The sequence below is a fragment of the Caretta caretta genome, chromosome 10 (genome assembly GCF_965140235.1).
Source record: "Caretta caretta isolate rCarCar2 chromosome 10, rCarCar1.hap1, whole genome shotgun sequence".
NCBI lineage: Eukaryota > Metazoa > Chordata > Testudines > Cheloniidae > Caretta > Caretta caretta.
The window spans coordinates 24,179,695-24,186,065 of NC_134215.1; positions in this window are offsets into that span (position 1 = coordinate 24,179,695).

Genomic DNA, 6,371 nt, shown 5'->3' on the forward strand with positions numbered 1-6,371 from the left:
AATAATGTTTTATACTTTTACTATATTTTTTGTGTGCATTAAATCTTTGTAGACTAAAACTATAAGGAGTTCTCTGTTCCAAGCTGACTGGGAAATATTAACACCTTCATTCAGGGTTATATATTCAGTAGCCCAGAGGTTGCCCTCTGTGCAATGCTTCCAGAAAAGACAAAGCTCTAGTCTGTGCCGCAGCAAAGAGGTCAGCTGAGATGAGGGGAGTGTCATAAGGTTGAAACATAGTGTTGCTCAGCATTCCCATACCCTGTTACCTAATCATGCCATAGGTTGTCTTAATTGTCACTGGCTATGTCTACACAGCAAAGAAAATCCAGCAGCTGGCCCATGCCAGCTGATTTAGCCTTGTGGGCTGTTTCTTTGCTGTGTAGAGTTCCGGGCTTGGGCTAGAGTGCAGGCTCTAGGACCAAAGTCAACACAGCAATGAAACAGCCCCACAGCCCGAGCCCAGATCAGCTGGCATGGGCCAGCTGCGGGTTTTTCTTGGCTGTGTAGACCTACTCACTGTGGCTATGGCTACACTTTTTTCAAAAATCCAAATGTGTTCTTAGCTCAAGTGAGTTAAGAACACACCTTTTTTTCCTAGTGAAGACAAGACCAGTAAGTTAACCAACTAAAATAAAGCTGGATTTTTTGGCTCCCATCTTGTAATGATAATTTAGTATAGATGGATCAAATTTTCTTGTTTAACAACAAATTCTTATTTCTTCTGGTGTAATTTCCCTGACATTGATAAGAGGGGTTTCAGGACCAATTGGAAGCAATTTTTCTTGTGTACAGAAAAAATATTTAGTTAATTAATATGATAACTAATTGAGTGTTTAGTCAATTCAGATTTCATTAGCCTTGGGAAATTTTAAGCATTTATTTCTATAAATCAGGATTTCTGCATGTAGATGAAGTACAGATGGAATAGGATAGCAAACATTTCTGGCTAAAATCATTCATTATTGCCAACTCATGATTTTATCATTGTAAGGGAAAACTGAGTAGGCCCAAACTTTGACCAAGATAACTTTGATTAAAATAACTGTGTACAAGGGGCAGCAGAAGAGAAAGAATGGAAAGTTTAAGCAGAACAATTTGTAATAGTAAGTCTTATGAAATATAGCTGTGACTGCTAGTGTTAGGAGAGCGTTAACCGCAAAAGAACAAACTGTGAATAACAGGAAAAAGCTTGTTTTGATGTATTCCTCATAAGGAAAATGCTAATAAGGAAGTGTGTATAATTGATTGTGGTTTTAAGCTATATAAGCTTTTGTATTCCCTTTCAGGGGGCTGGGGGTCGGCAGCTTGGCTGTTGTTCCCCTGCATGCTTGTAATAAAGTGGACCTCAGGCTGTTGTGATCCAAACACAACGCGTGATAATTTTTTCCACAACGTCATGATATTTGATATTTTTCTGAAACAGCTCTTGGAGTGGTGGTTGTGAGAATGTTGGCTTTCATTTTTAAAAAGTAATTTCAACTTTCTTCAAATTTGTATAATTCCTCTCTACCCTCTTTCTAGATACTTTTGGATAAAAAGTGTTGATGTCTCAAAGAATACCAGACCTCGATTTCACCTAACACCTCCTCTATTTCCTCCTCCATTCCCCCCATCCCCTACTTTCTTTTCCCTATTCACGTATGTCTTCTATTATTTCAATACAGTTATCCCCACTCTAACATGTTATGGCTATGTAGCATTGTCTGGTCTTGCAGCTTTTACAAGCTGTAAATCACCTAATTTCATAATTCTATTAGAGAGATCCCATGAAGCATACAGTACTTGAAAAGATATACAAGCTGTCAGATATTTACCTTTTTGTACTTTTCAGAGTCTGCTTCTTTATGAAAAATCAATAAAAAAATAAACACAAAAAGGTAAGTTTGTCGTTCTTATGGTTGTGGAGAAAAGCTTGAAATCATGAACCCTAATGGTTTAAAATTGCAAATATATTACTTTATTTTAAAAATCAGGAGATTTTAAAACTTATCAAAATTTTTTGGTTGGTGATACTACAAACAATATGTATGAACAGTTTGGAAAAAGCAGGATACCCTGGAAGGTAAATTATGGAAGTTCTAGACTGCTTTATTTTCAAAAAGGTGAAAGCCTATTGCCATCTTTCACAAGAATCACTAAGCACTGAATCCATAGTTTGCTGTTTCTTCCATTCACACTTGTTGCTCATCTAATGTAATGTCATGTAATGACTAACAGAGGCCTTCCAAAAATAATAAAAAAAATGTATTCAGTGTTGTTCTTATATAGGTGGAGTATGGTTTCAATCTTTTTAAGTTAGGCTTGCAATTTTTCTAGGTTCCAGGACAGTTAGTAAACTGAGTCTAAATCTGACAGTGTTATTCTAGAAATTGTACTCAGCCACATAGTTAATTTAAAATAATAAGCCCCCTTTTTATTAGTTAGATAATGAGGAACGCTCCCTGTCTCCCTCAGATTTTAAGTATATTTAAATAAAATATTGAGCCATTATCGAAGCTGTAGAGTTGTCAGATTTTATAGCCATAAAGTGGAATTTTAAAAATATATATTTTAAATAGTAAATTCAGATGGACTGCTCTTTGATACAAGTACTTAAATCAGTTAAAAGTAAGATAGGGAGATTATAGCTCAGCTACACATCTACTGCATGTGTAGTGTCCAATTCCTTGTGCTCCATATGTACTTTATTTCTCAGACTGTATAGACTAATTATTGTATGTAAGATCTTTTCTGCTGTTAGAATAGATGCAGATAACTAGGATCTCTCTCATGGCTCCATCATGTGGTGCAGTTGCTGCATTGCCCCAATATAGTATTTTTCTTTAAACGGTTTGTTAAACAGGGATTAAATATGCATTAAAGAAGCACAGCTTAAAATAAATGCTACTCCACAGAAAGTAAAATCATAAACTAAAGTATTCTCTCCAATACTGAAAAATGGGCTAAGAGAGCATTTTGGGGGCTAAAGAAGTTGTTAACACTGAAGTATAAACTAATAAAATTGTCTAAGGCTTGAAGGCAAAAAGACTAAAGGAGTGAACTTTCCAACTCAGCACTGGTGAAAGCAATTAGCACACCGAATAACGTTAAAACAAAGGTTCATCTGAATGAATGTATGAATGAATTGGTAACCAATATATCCCAGCTTTGATGCTGAAATCAAGAATACTCAATTTAAATAAATAATATTGTTGTGGGGGATGGGGCAGTACAAAAATTGATTCATTTATATTGTTCTGATCAGTAAAGGCCATTTAAAACGGTGTTGCAAATAATAGTCAATCTGGTTTAAGACTGTATTTTTAAAAACCCTGTCCCTAAAAAGAGGTTTTCAGTGGTACATTGCTCCAGTGTCAGTCTATTTATAGGGTTACCATTTGTCCTGGTTTTCCAGGACACTGCCTCTTTTTTGAGCCTCCATCCTCTGTCCTGGCGGGTTTTTCAAATAACAGAAATGTCCTGGAGTTTTGCAGAGCAGATGCTGTAGCTCAGAAACAGCCCCAATTGCGCCAGACTCCCTATTTGGTCTCTTCTCTGCATCCCCTGATTGGTCCATTCCCCTGCAGCCACACCCAGACCCCAGCTCCCAGCCCTAGGGAGGCAATCCCGCAGGAAGATGCTGACCGATGGCTGTCGCTGCATCCTGGGCTTGTGTCAGCCACCCTGCCACCAGGATAGGGAGTGACACTGCACCCCAGCTTCCTCTCCCCCACAGTGTCCTTGTTCTTGGGACCTGAAATATGGTAACCTTTGTCAGTCATGGACCAAAAGAGTAATCAAGGAAAAATACCCCCATGGCTAAATAAAATACTTTAAAAATCTAAGAAAAAATTGCTATTTCTCTATGCTGTCAAGCAGTAGAGAACTGAAGAAAATAATCTTCAAGTCCTTAAGGTGGAGAGTAAGAGGATCAACCAGAGGGGAGAAAATAACATTCTACTAGCCCAAACTTCAGTACAATGAAAATGGCTTATCCTGTCTGGTCTAAAAAAACCTATGAACATGATATGATAGATTAGTATAAATCTATATCAATCTGCAAACTCCATTCTGTTTTGTGAATACCGTTTTGATTGTAACCTGCACTGTACCCTTCTGTTTTGCACTGTAGCTTCCACCTTGGGCTGGGACAGTGAGGTGTTAAAAAAAATTCCTTATTCCTAGCAGAGGGGCTAAAATGGGGAAAGCCATCAGGAGTCCTCAGTCTTCATGGTCTTCCTTTTAAATTGGATCCACCCTAGAACAATAGGCTGCAGTCCAGAAAAACTAATTCTCCCTCTTTGGACTCTGAGGAGGGGAGCTGGAGCTAAGCAACTCAACACCTGCTGGGGTGGGGGGTGTCACTTGACAGGTGGGCCAAAACTCTACTTTCTCTACCTTCTCAAGCCTGCAGCTCTCACCCATCATCCATTGAACAGGAAGAGAAGAATGGAGTAGGAGGAGTGGAGTGAAATAGGGTCCTGGGATCCTAAAAGGATAGTAACCAAATCTGAAAGGCTCTTGAAGTCATGAGGACACTGGAGGGAGCAGTTTTTGTGTACAGGTGTTTGTAATTTTTGCCTAGATCTGTTTATATATGGAAGAGTTTTTTGGGAACTCAGTCTTGCTTTAATAGTCAGGAAGTCTTTGAAATATCTTTTTTAAAATGTCTGTTCATTGTCCTTGAAACGGTAATGAACTGTGCTAATTTAGAATGTCTAACTCTAGTACAGTATGAATTCTTGATAAGAAAACATCTGTTTGGTTCAGCTCCTTACTTTTCAAGGCAAGAAAGTAAGCTTTAAAAGCTCTATACCACTTGAATAATACAATGAGCTACTAAAATATAGTGCTTTGTCTCATTAAATAACTCTTTTCCCGACCCTCACATACCTTGCCTAGAACTACTACTAGTTAATTGCAAATAGCCCAAATGCTGTATTGGCCTGGGAGGTCAGATGGGAAAACAAGGATCAATCTGCTTTTCTCACTCGAATTGAACAAGCTTCAGGAAGTGTTAGCAACATGATATGTCAGCTGGCTTTGAAATACCTTCTGGTCTTTTTGGAGTACACTATCCATGCTTGGGATGGAAAGGCTTTGTTATAAAAGGTGTGTAAGGGAGTGCCTCTGAGGGTACATCTACGCAGGGATAAAAGGGTCGCTGCTGGCATGGGTCAGATGACTCAGGCTTGCAGGGCTTGGGCTGCAGGGCTGAAAATTGATGTGTAGACATTTGGGCTTAGGTGGGACCCTTGAGCGCTGGGACCCTCCCTAAACACCGTAGTGGATCTGAGCATAATCCCTACCCTGAAGAGCTTAAAAACAAAAAAAACCTCGTCCTTCAATTTAGATGAAGTCTGATTTGAGGACTTCAGTAACTCAGCCAGAGGTTATAGGTATATTACAGGAGTAGGTGAGGTTCTTTGACCTGCGATATGCTGGAGGTCAGACTAGATGATCATGATGGTCCCTTCTGGCCTTAAAGTCTGTGAGATGGTTGCACATCAATATGTAAAGTGTTAGCAGAGTTGCTAGTTGTATTTGACAAAAACGTAACGATATTGCAAGGCCATATTAATGGAGACACACAAGGAGCAGAATTAAAGCTTTTATTTACATATAGTTGATACACAAGAACAATTTCAACATCCTATTCACAGCTAGTGATAACGTGGCTTAATATCAGTACCCAAAACTGGTACTGGGTTTATAGTAAAGATACATAGTGTTGTAGGCAACTCTGCCAGAGGAGACTAGCTTGCTGCCCTCTAGGTAGAGTGAGACCTTTCTCATGGCTATAAACATTTGTGTTGTAACAATCCTTCCCTCAGTAACTAATATTGGAAGGCATAGACTGTATACACATTCAGCCCAATCTGGAGACTTTTCTGAGTACCTGCAACTTCCATTTAATTAGCTGTTCAGTATCTCTCAAAATTTGGCCTATATACATGTAACTCTAAGCCAAATCTAGAAATTCTTCATTTTAATTAATTGTTTATTCACATAAGCTCCCATTCCCCAGATTTTATTCTTTCCCTTGACATCAAGGATCACTTTACTGAGAGTAGCTGAGTGCACAGTTAGGGCTATATAAAGAAAAATGACTTAATTGTTTCAGAGTACAAGCATCCTGATCTGATTAGGACTTTTTAATCTAACAAAGCAATTCTAACTTTTCTAACATTTCTTAGATAGTATATAAAGACTTCTTTGAAGCACTGCACACTGCTCTTGCTACCCCTAATTAAGTAGTATGAGCTCACCCCAGAGTCCTTATACACATTTTCTTCCCTTTCCCCTCTGGTGTGATCTGTCAGAGGCACTTGATTGTTGCACTGCACTCCAGAGTGGGTGCATTTCATTTCTAGTGTAACCCTTCTGCC